The 20,283-nt window shown below is 47.2% G+C and overlaps 1 pseudogene; it reads right to left on the bottom strand.

Moving 5' to 3' along the window:
* Positions 1-8,802: 8,802 nt before the first annotated feature.
* LOC149345788 (uncharacterized) lies at positions 8,803-12,041 on the bottom strand (annotated as a pseudogene).
* Between the last annotated feature and the right edge of the window lie 8,242 nt (positions 12,042-20,283).

Raw genomic sequence — 20,283 nt, forward strand, 5'->3', positions numbered from 1 at the left:
GAAAACATTTAGGGGGTACAAAAAAAGCACTTCGATTAATTTTAACGCCTACCATAGAAGTATCTCTGCTTCAGACCTGAGAACACAAGCTTGCCTCCCGTGGCTAGAAATGCGCCGTAAGCTACACCGCCTACAAATGATATCAATATTGTTACGTGGCGGCTAGAAACAGCAGAGGTAACCTGCTACGCAAGAGACCGATGGCTTGAAGAAATCTCACAGCACCAAGCGCGCACCTCAGCGTCGTCTTCGTAACAAACCATTTCGTCGTCCTCCGAGCGTCCGTAACATGACCCCCCTCGCGGCAAAAGCACCGTCCCGGTGCGCACTACACAGGCCAGCTAGACGGCGAGTTGTAAGGTTTGAGGCGGGACGCATGTACGATGTCGGTGCGGAGCGCAGCGGCCGGGGACGCTGGATGTAGCGGGGTTATCTCGTACGTAACCGCGGTCACGGGACGTACGACCCGATAAGGGCCTGTATATCGCGGGAGTAGTTTTTCACACAGGCCCACACGGCGGGGCGGGACCCAGAGCAACAGAAGGGAGTCAGGAGAGTAGTTGACTTCACGACGGCGACAGTCATGACGGCGTTTCTGAGTGAATTGGGAGGCGGACAGCCGCTGGCGGGCGACCAGACGGGCAGCGTCGGCGCGAGCGATGGCGTCCCGAGCGTAAGGACTCATGGAGGCGGTGGCGGGGAGTACACTGTCGAAAGGCAGCAAAGGATCGCGGCCGAAGAGGAGGTAAAAAGGGGAGAAACCGGCTGTATCGTGAAGCGTAGAATTGTAGGCGAATGTAACAATTGGGAGGCTAATCTCCCAGTCGCGGTGATGGTCGGAGACGTACATGGAAAACATGTTGGGGAGGGTACGGTTCAGTCGTTCAGTGAGACTGTTCGTCTGCAGGATGGTATGCCGTGGCGAATTGATGACAGACGGAGCAGGAGCGGAGCAGTTCGGCGACCACTTTGGAAAGAAAGCAGCGGCCGCGATCGGTAAGCAGGTGACGGAGAGTACCGTGGTGGAGTATGACGCCGTGCAGGAGAAAGTCAGAGACATCGGCGCAGCTGGTTGGGATCCCTCGTGTAAGAGCGTAGCGCATCGTGTAGTCCGTCGCGACCGCGATCCATTTGTTTCCCATAGCAGACACCGGAAAAGGGCCGAGCAAGTAGAGGCCGACACGGGAAAATGGGTCTACAGGGATGGGAATCGGCTGAAGGTGTCCGGGAGGGAGAGCCGTGGGCGTCTTCCATCGTTGGCAGAACTCACAAGCGGCAACATAACGGCGGACAGAACGGTATAGACCGGGCCAAAAGAAGCGGCGGCGCACGCTGTCGTATGTGCACGAGACTCCAAGATGACCGGCCGTGGGAACGTCATGAAGCTCCTAAAGGACGCTGCTGCGCAGGTGTTGAGGAACCACAAGCAAGAGGCCAGCGCCGTCAGGCCGCATATTGCGCCGGTAGAGGACGTTCTCATGGAGCACAAACGGGGCGAGGGAAGCATCACAGCGGTTGGCAGTGAGGCGGTCGATGAGGGAACGTAGCGAGGTATCCAAAGGCTGTTCTTGCGCAATGTTGCGGAAGGCCGAGATGGATAAAACGCAGGCGTCAGCCTCGCATTCGTTGGAGAAAGGCGGATCGACACGGTAACGGGACAAGCAATCCTTGTCCTGGTGCAAGCGGCTGGACTTGTGGACGACACAAAATGTGTACTCTTGAAGGCGAAGAGCCCAGCGCCCCAGCCGGCCAGTAGGGTCCTTGAGCGAGGAAAGCCAGCATAAGGCGTGGTGATCCGAGAGAAAGGGTGCTCAAACAAGTAAGGGCGAAATTTTGCAATAGCTCAAACCAGGGCGAGGCATTCCTGCTCGGTGATAGCATAGTTGCGCTCTGACACAGAAAGGAGACGGCTGGCGTACGCAATGACGCGAAGCAGGTTGTGCTGCCGCTGAGGAAGTAGGGCACCAATGTCATGGCAGCTCGCATCGGTCCGAAGTTCCATAGGGACTGAAGGATCAAAGTGCGCCAACACAGGTGGAGCAGTGAGGGCACTGATAAGGGCTCTGAAGGCGTCAGCTTGGGGAGATTTCCGAAGAGAGCGGGATGTCCTTCTTGAGGAGAGTGGTAAGAGGGTGGGCTATTTCCGCAAAGTTCTGTATGAACCGTCGGAAATAGGAACAGAGCCCGAGGAAGCTGCGCACATCACCGGAGGAGCGTGGAGTAGAAAACGAACGCACGGCGCGGACCTTGTCGGGGTCGGGTTGGATCCCAGCAGAATCGACCAAGTTGCCAAGGACCTTGAGCTGACGGCGGCCGAAGGTACATTTCTGCGAGTTCAGCTGAAGACCAGCGCGGCGGAAGACGACAAGGATGACGAAAGGCGATGCATGTGGCCTTGGAATGTGGACTAAAAAACGATCACGTCATCTAAGTAGCAGAGGCATGTCGTTCATTTAAAACCATGCAGGAGAGAGTCCATCATGCGCTCGAAGGTTGCAGGGGCATTGCACAGGTCGAAATGCATGACTTTAAATTGGTAGAGACCGTCCGCGGTGAAAAAGGCGTTTTCTCACGTCCCGTTCATCAACAGCGATCTGCCAGTACCCTGAGCGAAGATCAATGGAGGAAAAGTAGCTGGCGCCGTGAAAGCAGTCGAGAGCGTCGTCAATTGGAGGCAGAGGGTAGACGTCTTTCTTTGTGACGGCATTCAGATGGCAGTAATCAACGCAGAATCGCCAGGTTTGATCTTTCTTTTTAAAAAGCACGACAGGGACGCCCAAGGACTACTCAAAGGCTCGATGATGTTGCGAGCTAACATCTTGTCCTCATCTGCCTAAACAACACGGCGCTCAGAGAGAGAGACCCTATAGGGCCGTCTGTGAATAGGGCGGGCGTCGCCGGTGTCAATGCGGACGGCGACAAAAGAGGTTTGACGCAAGGCACGGTCCCCAAAGTCAAAAATATCACTGTAGAAGGACAAGAGGCTGTGAAGAGCTGTAGAATCAGCAGAGGGCAGATCATCCTGGAAATAGGATCCGCACGAGAGGGCTGCGATGTAGGGACGTTGGAGACGGCAGTCGTTAGGTCAGGAGCCAGGGTAGAAACTGTGCAATCTGTCAATGGGGACAGATCAGCATGTGAAATGCCGGTGGGAAGTACCTGATCTGGCAGGCTGAAGTTGAGGACAGGGAGGCAGGTGCAGTTGTTGGTGATATGGACAATGGTGTGGGGAAAGAGCACGTTACGGTTCACAATCACAGCGGTAATGGGGCAGGCGACGTAGTCCCCGCAGGGACGGGAGGAGAAGGCGACATAGGGATGTAGACAGCAGCCTGTGGCGGGAGACGAGCGAACTCTGTGGACTGAAGGCGAGATGAGCTGGTGGAGTCATCATAGCACAGGGGCAGATCCAATCGGAGAAGGCCTGAGGAACAGTCAGTAATAGCTGAAAGGGTGGTTAAAAAGTCAAGGCCAAGGATCACGTCCTGAGGGCACCTGGTCAGGACGGTGAACAGAACGGGTATATGACGTCCGGAAATGCTGACTCTCGCAGTGCACATTCCAACCACGGCAGCGGGGCTGCCATCGGCGACGCGAACGGTGGACATGGTGGCAGGCGTTAAAACTTTTTTCAGACGGCGGCGCAAAGAGCTCAGGACAGACATTTGGGCGCCAGTATCAATGAGGGCAAGGACCGGGACACCATCCAGGAGAACATTCAAGAGATTACGTTCGGCAGCGGGGGTCAAGAGAGGATTTGCAGGCCGGGTCAATGATGCAGCGTCACCTCCGGGGGCTGCATCGGATAGTTTTCCGAGTAGTGGCGGGAGGTCGAAGGAGAAGGACAGGGGCGTGTGGTAGGAGAACGGGTGCGGCGGGCTAATGGGGAAGGTGAGCGGCTGGACCCACGAGCCTGCGGAGCAGGCTCGTCACGGAGCGGATCGGGACGTGGTGTGAAGCGGCGCGAGCCGTAGTCGTTGCGGCGGTCGACGAAGGAGTAGGGGCGAGGTGGCGGGGACCAACGGCTGCGGCAGTGGCGGGAGATGTGTACGACGCGAGAGCAGGTAAAACAGATCGGCCTATCATCAAAGGTACGCCATTCGGCAGGATTGCGATATCGGTACCGAGGCGAAAAGCTGCGACTGTAGGTGGCAGCCGCGATCACTGGAGGGTCCGGGCTGGCCTGAACGTTGTCCATGACGCGAGGAGAAGGGACGGCCATGTTCACAACCTCCTTGGCTAACGACGGCTTGGATGAGGGCCAAGGTGTTGTCCGGCAGTTGGAAGGAGGAAACAGCGGGCGTCATCGCCTCCAGCTCCCGGCGCAAGATGCGGGTTAAGTTAGCCGGGTCGGAAGGCTGCCGCAATATTGGCAGATCTTCACAGGAGGACCTAGCAGCAGTGTTCGGCAGCCGGTCAAAACAGTGAGAAATGCGCCGGTGTTTGGCTTGCTCGAAACGCCGGCACACATCAAGAACAGAAGCGACCGTGGAACAGTCTTTGCAGAGTAGATTAAAGGCATCGTCGCCTAAGCCTTTCAGTATGTGGCTGACTCTATCTGAGCAACACTTGTTGTTGGGCTAGTTGGTAATACATACTTCTGAAGGAACCAGCGCACAAAACACAACGGACAAGAAAAAGGCGGAACACGACGGACAGGAGCGCTGAACTTACAACTTTATTTCGGAAGTACAGATGCAACGTATATATATATAGCCATGTCAGGGGGGCGTGCCACACAAGGAAAGAAAGAACAAGTGGAATCAACAAGGTCATGAAGAGACAAGCGACACAAGCAAACCAAAGATCTTAACTAATATAACAAGTGAAGGTGAGAAGTTTCAATGGAGGCAAGAAAAACAACAGGGAAAAAAACAAGGAAAAACGTCAGACCTCGTGAAGATGAAAATTGATACTGATGATAAAAACAGATAAAAACAAAAAGGTAAAAACCAATAAAAGCGATAAAAGCAATAAAGTTAACAGGGCAATGGAAATGAAAAAGATAAAATGACAACAAGTAATGCGGCAAAAATACTAACAGCTAAAATTAAGAAAACACCGCGGAAAAACTAACAGCTAAAAGGTAAAACCAACAGGAACATAAGGTTAAGTCTTGTGTATCAAATAGCGGAATAAAGTTGGCGGGAAAAAGACGGATGCGTAAAGTGGGAAGTTAAAAAGTTTGTGCCTCGAATTTTTTGCCAGATAGGCGAGTTCTTTCTCAGATAGCGACACTGAAGGCTGGCAAATGCACTCCTCTTTTAACGCAGCTATTGTGATTGTCTCAACTATTTCACGGGGCCTCGTGTTTCTGATTGTGGCCATTACCCGAGTTTTTTTCAAAGTGTGGCACACATCCTGTTTCTACATCTTTGCAGTCCCGACAATGGATACCAATGTGACGGCACTTTTGGACATTTGCGTTGTAATCATGTTCTTTTAGTCTTTCATTTAAACAACGCCCTGTCTGTCCAATATACTGCTTTCCACAGGACAGAGGGATGGAATAGACAACTGAATCGGTACATTGCACAAAATTCTTCTGGTGCCTGAAATTACATATACTCTCTTTTTTACGAGTTTCCTTGACCTTTCTGCAAAGCTGGGAAAGTCGCTTTGGGGCACTAAAGACGACTTCAACTCCAACACGTTTCCCAATTTTCTTCATGTTGTGCGAAATGCGATGCAAGTAGGGCATAACGGAGACTTTCTTTCTATTGGCGTTGCCAGTCGTGGCAGTCGAATCGGATCGTTTTGATTTTTTAAGCATTGCTTCCGCGACTGAGGCTAAAAGCTTAGTGGGGTAGCCAGCATTTTCTAATCTAATTGTTTGCGCTAAAAAACTGGTCTCAATTTTGTGTTCACACGATTTTACCAGCGCATTTCTGAAGATTCCTTGAACCACATTCCTTTTAACCAACTTAGAGTGGGCTGAGTCAAAAGGAAGTACCGGCTTCTGGCCCCTTGGCTCATAAGACCAGCATAGGTGATCGCACTTGAAATGAAGGCCCAATTTTAAAAATTTCAAGGACCCATTATTCGGAAGTTCATGTGTAAGGGTTAAAGGAGATAAGCATTCTAAGAAAATGGCCAATGTTTTCGAGACATCAACTTGGATTGCAATAAGGATACCTTCCAAGTTGATGTCTCGAAAACATTGGCCAACTTCTTAGAATGCTTATCTCCTTTAACCCTTACACATGAACTTCCGAATAATGGGTCCTTGAAATTTTTAGAATTGGGCCTTCATTTCAAGTGTGATCACCTATGCTGGTCTCATGAGCCAAGAGGCCAGAAGCCGGTACTTCCTTTTGACTCAGCCCACTCTAAGTTGGTTAAAAGGAATGTGGTTCAAGGAATCTTTAGAAATGCGCTGGTAAAATCGTGTGAACACCAAATTGAGACCAGCTTTTAGCGCTAAGAATTAGATTAGAAAATGCTGGCTACCCCACTAAGCTTTTAGTCTCAGTCGCGGAAGCAATGCTTAAAAAATCAAAACGACCCGATTCGACTGCCACGACTGGCAACACTCAATAGAAAGAAAGTCTCCGTTATGCCCTACTTGCATCGCATTTCGCACGACATGAAGAAAATTGGGAAACGTGTTGGAGTTGAAGTCGTCTTTAGTGCCTCAAAGCGACTTTCCCAGCTTTGCAGAAAGGTCAATGAAACTCGTAACAAAGAAAGTATATGCAATGTCAGGCACCAGAAGAATTTTCTGCAATGTACCGATTCAGTTGTCTATTCCATCTCTCTGTCCTGTGGAAAGCAGTATATTGGACAGACAGGGCGTTGTTTAAATGAAAGACTAAAAGAACATGATTACAACGCAAATGTCCAAAAGTGCCGTCACATTGGTATCCATTGTCGGGACTGCAAAGATGTGGAAACAGGATTTGTGCCACATTTTGAAAAAACTCGGGTAATGGCCACAATCAGAAACACGAGGCCTCATGAAATAGTTGAGGCAATCACAATAGCTGCGTTAAAAGAACAGTGCATTAGCCAGCCTTCAGTGTCGCTATCTGAGAAAGAACTCGCCTATCTGGCGAAAAATCCGAGGCACTAACTTTTTAACTTCCCACTTTATGCATCCGTCTTTTTTCCCGCCAAATTTATTGCGCTATTTGATACACAAGACTTAACCTTATGTTTCTGCGGTTTTTACCTTTTAGCTGTTAGTTTTTCCGCGGTGTTTTCTTAATTTTAGCTGTTAGTATTTTTGCCGTGTTACTTGTTGGCATTTTATCTTTTTCATTTCCATTGCCCTGTTAACTTTACTGCTTTTATCGCTTTTATTGGTTTTTATCTTTTTGTTTTTATCTGTTTTTATTATCAGTATCAATTTTCATCTGCACGAAGTCTGGCGTTTTTCCTTGTTTTCTTTTCCCTGTTGTTTTTCTTGCCTCCATTGAAACTTCTCACCTTCACTTGTTATAATAGTTAAGATCTTTGGTTTGCTTGTGTCGCTTGTCTCTTCATAACCTTGTTGATTCCACTTATTTCTTTCCTTGTGTGGCACGCCCCCCTGACATGGCTATATATATATATACGTTGCATCTGTACTTCCGAAATAAAGTTGTAAGTTCAGCGCTCCTGTCCGTCGTGTTCCGCCTTTTTCTTGTCCGTTGTGTTTTGTGCGCTGGTTCCTTCAGAAGTATGACTCTATCTGCCTCAGACATGACTTTATCAACTTTACGGCACAAGGCGAGGACGTCTTATGTGTAGGCTATATATGGCTCTGAAGAAATTTGGGCGCGCGACGCGAGAGCCTTCTTGGCGGCCCATGGGTTTCTCTAAGTGGTCGCGGAGCTTCTGCTTACAGATTGCTTGAGGGGATGCTTGTAGCGCGACAAAAACTGACAAGGGACCGAAGACAAACGGGACAAGCGCTTCCTGTTCGTCTTCTGTCTCTTGTCAGTTTTTGTCGCGCTACAAGCATCCCCTCAAGCAAAATGAACCACCTCGCCCAGCAAAAAGTTTTATTGCTTACAGATGTCCCTTGAGGTCAAGTCATCTTCGTGGGTTTCGAACCACACTCTCGCGGTGTCGGTCAGGGAAAATATCACATTAGCAAGCATCAGCGTTGCCTTCCACCTGTTGTGCGTGCTGACGCGTTCGTAAAGGGCCAGCCAGTCATCCACATCAACGTCGTCTGTACCGCAGAACGTGCCCGGTTCGCGGTGGTGGTCCACGACGATGGCTGGCGTTGCTCACGGAGAAGGAGATGGCTCGGACTCGGTAGAAATGGTGGCGAGACGGCGGCCACGACGGAGAGCCAGCTTGCGGTCGGGGATCGAATTTAGCAACCTCCACCAAATGTTACGTGGCGGCTAGAAACAGCAGAGGTAACCTGCTACGCAAGGGACCGACGGCTTGCGGAAGTCTCACAGCACACAAGCGCGCACCTCAGCGTCGTCTTCGTAACAAACCACTTCGTCGTCCTCCCAGCGTCCGTAGCAATATTGTCAACCACCATGTCAAAAAAAATTTCATACTTACATGCACTTCAGCGAATCCAGGAAAACGAGAGGCAAGCACAGAAAAACAATTGTAATGCCGTAGGTTAAAACTAACACCTACCGTTCATCATTCTTTCCTCGAACCATAGAGTGGAACCAACACCACCTAGACAAGTTCAGGCCTCAGTGCTCCCGTCGTGACGTCATGCGTCGAGGCCTGCGGGCGCTGCGGAAGCAGATAAGCGCGCGCAAGAATTGGGGGAGCTCATCGCTTGGCGTACAATAATGTGTTTTAACAAATGCTCCCAACAAAACGTGCTACGCAACGCAAGTTCGTTTATTTGCTTTTTAGGGTTTCAGCTTTTATTTCTTTAGATTTGCTGTCGTCATCAACGGTTCTGTCATTCATCCGGCTGCAAACGTTTTTGAGAAGGATGTTAGTGCTGCACCAAAGAATGTTTTTAAGCACAAATTCGCACATGTGTCCATCGTCACAGGCATCAAATTCACACGAGTCGTCATTTGTCAGCAAATGCATTGTCAGCTCCGTGACGAGCTTACGCTGGTCTAGCGCTCTTAAAAACTCCGCGTCCTTTGCAAGCTGTTCAACTACGACGTAATTGTGTGCGACGGCATTCACTGCAAACATTGCCGGGAAAACAAGTCCTCCGCGATCCAGCTGCTTAACAAGATCGTAGTTTTCCTCGTTGGGCGAAACTGTGATGGTCTTGCTCACTGTTAGCGCTGATCTGCATTTTGTGCAGTTTAGCCTCTTCAGAGCTGTATGCACGGCGTATCCTGCAACGTACACAAGAACGGGAATGATGTCTCTTATCTTTGATAAAGCCGTTGCAGTCACAACGACGTTGAATGAAGGGCGCGGCGTGTCCATAGATCCGTGCAGGTGTTCCCACTTCTCAGTTTTTTTAGCTTGCACAGATTTCTTAAAGTTTAGGCAGCGTGTTTTGCAGTCGTAGTTTATTTTCGCCATCATAAATCTGTCTTAAGGAAATATTATATTGTGCTCCACCCAGCTGCCTGTATTTGCCGAATCTTTCCTCTAAACTGTCCGTCTGCACCTTTCCCAGTAGAACGTAATATAGATTAAGCTCTTCAAAGCAGTATCGGGCTACTTCGATGAGTGCGTGAGTTGTGTGGTGTAAAGCAGTATGCGTCTCTTTGGTCAAACAACCGCTGTCGAGGCCTTTGCTGTGCCACTCATCGAGCCAGTCCAACAGCTTGTACACGAATTCCAGTTTAGGTTTGGTTTGGTTTGGTTTATGGGGTTTAACGTCCCAAAGCAACTAAGGCTATGAGAGACGCCGTAGTGGAGGGCTCCGGAAATTTCGACCACCTGGGGTTCTTTAACGTGCACTGACATCGCACAGTACACGGGCCTCTAGAATTTCTCCTCCAAAGAAATTCCAGCCGCCGCGGCCGGGATCGAACCCGCGTCTTTTGGGTCAGCAGCCGAGCACCATAACCACTGGGCCACCGCGGCGGCCTCCAGTTTAGGATCGTCCACAGCGGGGAACACCAGCTCTTGAAAATGGTCGCGGAGTCTCTTCCCTTTTTACGGAGTCTTTACATTTACGATTTTCCACCATTTAACTATGACCTCAATGAAGCTAGCAGTGTGCTCTGGGAAGTTCAGGTTGTGTGTTTTTCCAAGCGCACGAAGTGCGTGAGGTAAGCCATCGCTGAAAATCTGTAGAGCAAGCTTGACGTTTTGCCTTTCAAGATTGGATGGAAACAGCGCCTTCCTTGATAAACTATGACCGTGTCTAAGAAGTTGGTCTCCCTCAAGGTTGTATGCGTTTCTGATGGTGGCGAATGACGCAGTCAACATGCGCCGTGGTTGTGCTGTATCATCCTCGAATTCGGGGAAGTAGAAACACAGCTGGTCATTTTTCTGTTTTAGCCAGTTGTTCCGAATGCATTTTAGTATGTGGACTGGGTCGATCACAAAAAACAACGGTCTGGAGGAGTCAAATGGATGGGGATAAACGATTCCGTTTGTTGGCGGAGATGCAAAGTAAGACATTGCCTTTCTGTTTATCGAGTTGTTGTCACTGACTATGCAGGTAACTCTGTAACCTATTTTCTCCAGGCTAGTCACGACATCCATTATTGACTTGTGCAGGAACACGGCATCAGCTTTGCGGGCAGGGATAATGTGTGGAACTTCCTTAAATGGACAACTAAGGCTTTGAACCATGAAAACGAATGCACTATTGGCAACCTCTTCATAATTGTGCGCAAGTCCAGCAATATTGCCACCCTTATAATCAAAATAAGGCTTTATGTGAATTTCTTCAACCATAAGCGTTACATGCCGCTGTCTCTCATCGAGCTTGCAGATCCTTTTCGCCATGTAACTGAGAAAGGCTGCACCGTGATGCTCCCTTTGTGGATTCATTCCATATGATGAGCAAACTGATCTGATGGTCATTGGATGCGGCATTGTGATTGCTCCATAGCTTCGCATGTATTTATAGGCATGGGGTGATATCATGAACAGAATGCAACAATACACCATGAAATCTATAGAATGGTGCCTTCGCTCCTTCTTTGCAGACAGAAGCTTCAACTGTTCGCTGAGGAATTGGACTGCATGATCATTATCCTCTGACTGCGCTGTAGATGTCTGGCCAAGCAGGAAATTGATGGCATCAAAAACTTCTTCATTCGAGTCCCTACAGCTAGAAGAAACGCTGCTGTCCCAAACCTTGATGCTTTCAAGAAAGTCAGCGAAAGCCCTCTTACTTTTCGCCTGAGGCGGAACGAACAGGTTGGACCGTAGCCTTGTGACTGGCGTCTTTAGGAAATGCAACGTGATAGACAAATCAGCCTTCACGCAAACTGAGTACTTCACCAAAGGAGCATCATCTTCAACAATGTGCAGTAATATGAGGCGGCCACTGCTCAATATTGTATGCCAGAACTCAGACTGGCTTGTTCGCACGTGTTCGGCTAAGTCGTTTAGGCTCCGAACTGCATCTTTTTCCTCTTCGGCTCTAAACGTCTCGAGGGAGTCTGCGAGAGCTTTTTCTGTCGAAGCCGCATCCAAACGAATTCTTTTAGACTCCGGATTCTCCCTTCTGCTGCAAACCTTCGATAAATAGCTCGGGCAGTTCGGGAATTTTGACGGAACAGCATCCGGTCGGAGACGCAAAAGGAGCATGGGTGCAGTTATCGTACGGCCCGTAGTACCATCCACATGACAATCCTCTCGAATGATGTCACCTTCAGTGAAGTGCAATTCGCAAACCTGCATGTGAATAGAAAAAAAAAAATGCCTAACATATTGCAGTGAAGCCTCCCTCAAAACTAAATATATAACTGCTGAAATTCCACTAACAACGCACGTGACGTGTTTGCTTTGTATTTTTCAAGGCACAAAAATAACGATAGCAATCTTACCCTGGAATGTGCCGAAGGAAGGAAGCCCTCTCGGGGAATAGCGCGCAGCCATGCTGTCTTCAGTTCTGCATCTTCAGGAAATTTGAACACATGGACTTTTGGTGCGGATTTGTAGTTGCCGCTACACCCAGGCACACAGCACTTGTTTGGCATATTCACAACTGTCCAAGCATAGCAGCGCACGTTTTCACCACTTGTAGGACACTAGCGTGAACACGAGCAGCCCAGGGCCGAATAACTATTTCACAAAGCACCTCACAAGCGAGAAAATCACCGCAGAATGCAAGCAGTGCACGGTACTGCTCCGCCGGCCGGCAAGCCCGAGCATGCTCCGACAGTGACTAATCGCGGCGGCGGCGGTCAGCGCGTCGGCGGCTAGGCCTCTAGTCGTGACGTGGCACTGACGTCAGCCTGGAGAGCAGAGGCCTTCTTAGTCTAGGTGGTGATGGTGGAACGCCTTACCCTATGAGGTTGTTGAAATGCCCTCTGTTGAATCTTTTGTTACGGTCGTGTCACCTTATCTATGATGTAGCAAGTAGTTTTTTACGACGCTTCTTGCTTTTCCGTCCGCGTTTCAAAGTGTATTCCTTCTTTCTTTTTTTCTATTTTTTGATTGTGTGCATCCCTTCGTGGCTGATTGTCACTAGCATGTTTTCTTTCTTTGCCGCTGTTAAACTCAACTTAGCAATTGTTCAAGAACAATATATACGCTCCTGCTTTGACTGCAGAGAGGCCATTGGCAGTATTTGATAGATAAATAAAAATACCAGCTTATTTTTAGGCGAAGGATGCGAAATTCACCTAAAACAAAGAAATCACTGCTAACCTTGTTCCTCCCCTACTAAGCACACACGTGGCATCAAACGCCGGCACGCACCCGCACCGCTTACAATGCGTAGCCAAATGGCTGCCCCCCGCCAATGAATCCACCAGCGTGCATGCGGTAGATGCTACGTGGGACAGTCTGGACGCTGCCTAAATGAACGGCTACGAGAGCATCGCACGCTGGTGGATTCATTGGCGGGGGGCAGCCATTTGGCTACGCATTGTAAGCGGTGCGGGTGCGTGCCGGCGTTTGATGCCACGTGTGTGCTTGGTAGGGGAGGCACAAGGTTAGGTCGTGAGATTTGTGAGGCTTATCACATTATCAGGGAAGGTGACAAGTGTGTAAGCACGACGTCACTTGCCCTGACCAGGAAAGAAACCATGTATCTTCGAAACAGTTTGCCACTTCTTGATTAGTTTTTTGTAACTCAGTGTGCGCATGTGCCACTGAAGTGTTTTAAGTACATGTTTGGTGTAGTAAACCTTCAGTTGATGTTTAGCGCTCGTCCTGTCTCCTTCTCTGTCTTTGTCCTAGTTTTATGCGCTAGTCTTTTAATTAACCAGAAAAAGCTGCCAGTTCACTTTCTACAAAGCTGTGTGTGTGAAAGGGTTAGATCTACATTGAAGGCAACCATGACCGTTCATAATCATGTTACTCAGCCGCGACTGTGTGAAATGCCTGGCCTCAATATTTTTTTTTTTTGCAAGGAACTCTAGACCTGCATATGCTCGCCGTACCTTGACAACACTACGATTGTGTACACGCAAGTCAACGTGTTGTGCAGAGAAATTTAGGAGGCATACAGTATCGCCAAGCTCAAAACACGTGCGTGGCCAAACCGTCTATTGCTATACGGGAGAAAGAGGTAGCATATTTGGACAAGTGCTTTGCGGCTTGATAGCAGGGGCTGGCGGTGACTGTTGTGTTTAGTTTTCTTCTTGTGTTTTTGACCAACGATTTTATCGCTCCTTCATCCTTTATATTTCTACGTGTTTTCGAATAAACTTCCAGTTGTTAGTCAGCGCTCTGTGTCGCCTACTTTTTCTGTCGGTGTTTCTCGCGCTAAAATTTTGCAAGATTATGTCAACCAACTCGCCCAATATGCAGTACTGTTGAATTACATCTCTATATTTTGCAAGGACAGAGTCCTTGTGATCAAACAAACAAATCAATGAAGCCAGCAGCCCTCAGCTTCGATGTCTCTCATAGCCCATGTTAAGCATAGGGACAACACGGGCTACATAACATACCATTATTAAATGCAACCTGTTTAGTGAAGTTGGTCAAACCGAGGATGCAAACATCGGAGGAACACGCCAGTTACAGACGAGTTCTTATTACCGGAAACGCGAACCAGATACGAGTCACAAAGGCAGCCCTAGAATCTGGCATGATAACGCCAGAGCTGCAAGAGACTGAGGTGAAACGCAAAGTTATGGTGACAGCGTATTCTTGCTGGTGACAATGCATTTCTAGAATTGTTGTTCTTCCAGTGCTGCTTTGCTTTAGGATCAAATATTTCATTGTAGCGGTGGCTTTCTCTCTTTCACAGGGTTAGAAAATTTGTAACTAAAATTTCATGATCACCTATTACACATACCAGTGTTGTGGCGTTTTGTGCTTTCAGAGCTGATCAATATTTCGTAAAAGGTGCAAAGGTGACTTTAAAGCCGAATGAATTATTCCTTTCTTGGCTTCACATCTCATTCCTATAATGTGAAACTAAAACGAAGTGATTGTTATATCGATATATTTTTTAAATACTGAGATTTAAAAACACAACGGTAAGCGGAAACGACACCTGCATATCCTGGCTATGCGCTGCTTAAGTTACCCTAGGAGCAGCATTTGCGCAAGGCCCATTGTTCGAAACAATAGATACAACGACAGTTTATGCCTACTATCATTACGTTAATTCCTTTACCGAATGGTTTTATAGACATCGTTTTTATTCAAGAAGTTCAGTTTTTAGACACATTAGCGCCGTTATATAGCCTCAAAGGATCTATTTGTGTAATAATGGTGTGTGTATGACTGAAATTAACTTTTGAAGCTTCCAATTCTGCAAAATTATGGGTATACTATCGCACAAAACTGCGACTGTGAAATTACTAATGTGACGTCTATTTTTTCCTCCCTATATTCATTCCTAGTACTATGTTTGAATGTTTATTTAAGTATGAAGTTGATAGGAACGAATTCTTTCCATTAACCTGATCTAAAAGAAGGTTTGTTTCGAACCCTATATATATATATATATATAGATGTGTCACACATTCTGGCACATCTGCCACAGTCAAGCAGAATGCACTTGCAATCTATAGCGGCCGTCACAAATTTCTTTTTCCGTTAGCACATCGATTCTTTTATGGGCGATTACTTATGCATTCTTTTTATTCTACACTTGAGGTCGCAATTCGCTGCGTTGACCCTGCAAAGCTGAAATAATCCGAATGGCGTTACGACCACAGTTTTCTTGTAGATTTGAATTCCATAGATCGGCTCATGTCGGAAAATACCCAGACTATCTCTTTTTCATAAATTTTGCTTCTTAATACTGTGAAGTAGTGTCATCATGCCAGATCACCGCGTTTCTCATTGACTTAATTGGGATAAAGGAGTCTATATAAAATCTGCATATACGACTGCTACAGTCTGCGTGGGTCTTCTGATTTGCATCTTTTTTCGCGGGTTTTCCTCAATTCAACATGTACCAACTGTCACAGCAACGCAAGCTTCCGATTAACGATTTCTACGTTCAGCGAGCAAAAAACTGTAATCACGCTCCTTCTGACGCTGTTCCTGACACTCACCTAGCGCGCTTCTAAGATTTCGCTAAAAGAGTCGAGTGAGTACTGCAATAGCCCGCACCTTGTGTATACGCCGATAGGGGCATTTGAGATGTAAAGAAATAAGCAAACAACGGAGCATGAGGTTATCGTCTTTAATTTATTACTAGTTAGGCCTAATCTCTACGAATGCTTAGTGTCCTTCCTGGTGTCTTCCTTAATATTTTATGTATTCGTATTTTTTTCTAAAGTCTTTGTTACACTTCAGGAGGTGACTGGTCTGCCTGATGCCGGAATACTTCTGCGCAAGTGAATGTTATATTTAATTTATGCGTTTATAAACAATACAGATATATATTACTGCGTCAATTTTGCTAGCTTTTCGCTATCTTTTGGGACATGCCAATGGATAAAGCTGAACGTTTAGCTGGGCTAGTTGGTATGGATTCGTGAAATAACAGCGCAAAAGACAACAGAGCGTATTTATGTCACGAATAAAGCTGAAATATTTGCTCGCCTTGTATAAACATGACTATCTGCATCGCAGATAACGCTAGGGAACACCAAAACACGCCCCTTATATATTTGTGATATTTTCAGCGTTTTAGATAAACCATATGATCGGCAATGTTTCCTATGTTGCTAGCGAAATATGACACCGTTTTCCTTCATCGAATACTGTGAACCTCAGTTTCTAGAAAGGGCTCTGGCAACTTCTTATTGAACTGAGGAAAGTAGAATCATTACTCACGTTCAGGGTGAAATAGAGGCGACCAAAGGAGAGGTCGTCAGTAAACATTCCAATATTGAAGTCAAATATGCCGAAAAATGTAACATTAGTATAGTTAAGGAAGATTTCTAACTGGCGTACAACTGGGTGATGAGCAATCTCGAAATCATCAAAAAAATTCCTGCTGCTGCAAAAAAACAACGTACATAATGATTTACTTGTTGCATCTTATAACGTTATGAGCGTAAGCTAGCAAAACAAAAAGGGAGTCACATACTATGAGCAGCGAATGAAACGTAAACAAGACATTTGAGTACCACACAGCGAAACAAAAAGCTCATAGCCAGGACAACCCCAATGCTAGCTTGCGTTATTTAAAGTTCGACTGCGTACAGAAGTGTTAATCAACCAGATTGTATTTCATTTGCAGGAGCCATTACGCTGACGTTTTTGTGTAGCCGCCTCATTTTTCTTGTTCGCATTTCAGTCGTTGCTGCTACCATAGAAGTGTAAAAGGAGAATGTGCAAGTGCAAAGAAGGAAAAAGGAGGCTAACTACGCAATAATTGAGGATGCCAAAAAATGTGTTTTATGTCGTGTCACATAAAAGGCAATGAAAATGAAATGTTTCGCATTTCGTTCAGATCGACACAACGATCGCCTGTCATTATTTATGGTGCTTGCAGCATCGTGGGATCCTAATTGCAGGTTGCGTGGCCCCTGATGCGGCCGATATTAACTCTGCACTCTGTTTCGCAGGTCACGCGCTGCCTTACGCCACGAGACCATACGATGGTCCAGCAGTGCACGTACGGAAGCGTGGCAGCGCGGCTTATACCTGTCCTACACGGGTGCTTTCGAATGATATCTGAGTCGAATGGCAGTCGAGACTTGGAATGGCATTCGAACTCGACGGACTCCCGCGGTGCAACACGACAATTTCCAAACGCATTCGAAATTCTCAGGTCGTTTTCAGTGTACAACGACGACGACGGTCACACTAGTCCGACAACGACACTATCACAGTGAACAACAGCATGTGATTATAGTATAGTTCCCTTCAATATTATTGTAGTGGGACAAGTTTTTGGCTACACGACACCGACGAATTCAATCGGCGGACGGTCAGCCTTCATGCCCTCGGGAGTTCGGCGGCTGAGCGAAAACACGCTGATGAGGTGACGGTGCGAATACATGCGCGCTTATACATTATCCGCATTGGAAATAAGCTAAACGAACGGCTATATTTCACATGTGCACGCTTGGACACTCACTAGCGATAACCACCTGCCAAATTAATTCTAGTCGACGACGACTCCGTTTCCTTCCGCGGGGACTAGGCCTAGGTAGTCCGCAGGGTTGGATCGGTGATTGCGATGGTTGTTAAGAACGAATTCACAAGTTTTAGCGAATGCAAATGGTCAACGAGTGTAGTTTTGACAGCAGTGACATGAAATCAACTATTGCTTACATCGCAGGACGCGCATACGATGAACGGGAAGCGGCGGTGTAACTCGGGCTCCGGAGCAGTGCTTTACGGCCAGCAGCAGTCGCCGCCGTCGCTAGCTTGTGGGTAACAAGTTAGGGCGTTTCAGTTAACGCGAACGGTCACCAGACACTGGACAAAGTAGCTTAAAATAAAGTACTGGGCATGTCGGAGGAAGCCGGGAAAATTGGCAAGAAGCGCCGGTCCTAGGCGATGTCAACAACCCGGCTATCAAGTGTTCTCAGGCGAGCGATCGCGTCGGCGCTTCTCACATATTGTCACACTGCGCAAACAAGCACGGGTATAATCGGTACTGAAGAAAAGGGATTATTTAATAGAACTAAAGCGCGTATTTCGTTTTATATCTTGCAAACGAGCACAAGCTGTTCATACCCAGCGATGTAAACAGCAGTATGATGGTTCGGTTTTGTTTATGGGGTTTAACGTCCCAAAGCGACTAAGGCTATGAGAGACGCCGTAGTGGAGGGCTCCGGAAATTTCGAACACCTGGGGTTCTTTAACGTGCACTCATCGGCGTACTCTTGGGGAATTTTCATGCACACGCGGTAAATGTTCATTGGTGTACTATCTGCAAGCACTTGCTAAGACAGAACACGAGCTATGTGCTAAACAAACAGCCGAAAAAAAGTGAGCAGTGTGTAGCCACAGAGCCGAAAGCAGTCGCGTGGCTGTTGGTCTGTAGGCGGGGCGAAGCGATGGCGGCGGCGAATGCTATTGGTCGGTTCAGGCTGTGTTCGCGTTTCGAAGGCATTCCAAAATCTGGAATGTCTTCGCTGAGCTCCGTCGACTCGAATGTCATCTGAACCGAATGCCATCGAAAAACTTCGTGTAGCAGCGTAAGTTCGGCAGTCGAGTCGAATGAGTGTAGTGTAGTGTAGGCATTCGAAACAGCCGTGTAGCAGGGGCATTAGTTATGTACTGTTAGGGTGCGAGCGGCCTTGTTTCTGCGTCAGAGCTGCTGCCAAGACGTAATCTCAGCTCGCACGACGTTGCACAGTTGCCGCAGAAGCCGTAACCGCAACGCTTAGCTAACCTAGAAGCTAGGCAGTGCTCGCCTTTTGGTGTATACTATAAACCTCATAGCAGAGAGGCAGCTGCTAGTCTGGGGTACAAGAAAAAAATGTAAAAACCGTAGCGCAAAGAGACGAGGACACAGAAAGAACGACAACACACGGCGCTAACTTCCAGCAATGGTTTATTTCGGAAAGAAAAGTGGTTTTGTATCGACATCACGACCAACACGTCAACAAACCATGTGCTAGCAAAACGTATCAGCCAGATATGCGAGCTCTTTTGCCAGCAGTGATACAGAGGGGGTACTAACACAATCATCTTTCAAAAGTGATATCCATTCCGCTTCTATGATTTCTCGTGTCAACCGGTTATTGTGCACTTTAAAAACCATGCATTGTTCAAGAAGCGGTATGCAGTTACACGAACGGCAGTGGGCTGACAACCCTTTCCACGCATATCATCTACGTCACGCCCATGCTCTCGAAGCCTATCATTCAGGCATCTGCCGGTTTGCCCTACATACTGCTTGCCACAGGAAAGAGGAATCTGATAAATGGCATTTTCAATACAATTGACAAATTTTTCCTATGTTTTTCGTATAACCAATACGCTTTTTAGATTTTTTGAAACGTTTCGTACACAGATGACTCAACATCTTAGGTGCCGAAAAAACCACTCTGGCTCCCGAACGTTGCGCAATTTTTTTGAGATTATGAGAAAGCTTATGAAAATAAGGAATGACGGCAACTTTTCCTTTCTTACTCATGGCTTCCTGGTTATCCTGGCCTTTTTTATTGCAGACTTTCTTCAAAACACCTTCCGCCACAGACACTAGGACATGGGAAGGTTATCCAGCATACTCAAGCCTCTTACACTGCTGAGAAAAACTTTCATGCATGAGGTGCGGGCAAGACTTCTTCAAACAAATAAAAAATGAAAGGCTAGCAATAGATCTTTTTACAAGCTTAGAATGGGCTGAATGAAAAGGTAACAATGGTTTTGCGCCGCGAGGTTTGAACATCGAGCACGTCCGGTCATGATGCATTTTGGTGCTGATGTCAAGGAATTGGATAACCCTGTTGTCAGGTAGTTCAAACGTTAGTTCAAGAGGACTAAAATGGTTACGAAAAAGAGTGAGAACATTAAGAACGTCATCCATAAAGGAACTGTCATTGCTGTTAAGAACAATCAGAAAATCGTCAACGTACCTAAAAATCTTTGCTACATTGGTATCTTTTACAATATCAGCAAAAGCCCTGTCCAAACAGGCTAAAAACAAATCGCTGAGGATGGGTGCCATGCATGAACCTATACAGATGCCATCTTTCTGAAGATAAGGTTTTTCATCCCATACTATGAACGTTGACTTGAGATATAATTTCAAAATTTCTAAAAATCTATTCACTGAGATGCCAGAAGCATTTTGAAAAGCGATCGGCCCTTGCAGGTCTACACATTCTTCAATACAGGATAACAAAGCATCATGCGGAATGGAATAATACAGATCTTTTATGTCCACAGAGAAAGCGC

This window comes from Amblyomma mixtum, chromosome 4 (genome assembly GCF_055824585.1).
Source record: "Amblyomma mixtum isolate Tamu chromosome 4, ASM5582458v1, whole genome shotgun sequence".
Taxonomy (NCBI): Eukaryota; Metazoa; Arthropoda; class Arachnida; order Ixodida; family Ixodidae; genus Amblyomma; species Amblyomma mixtum.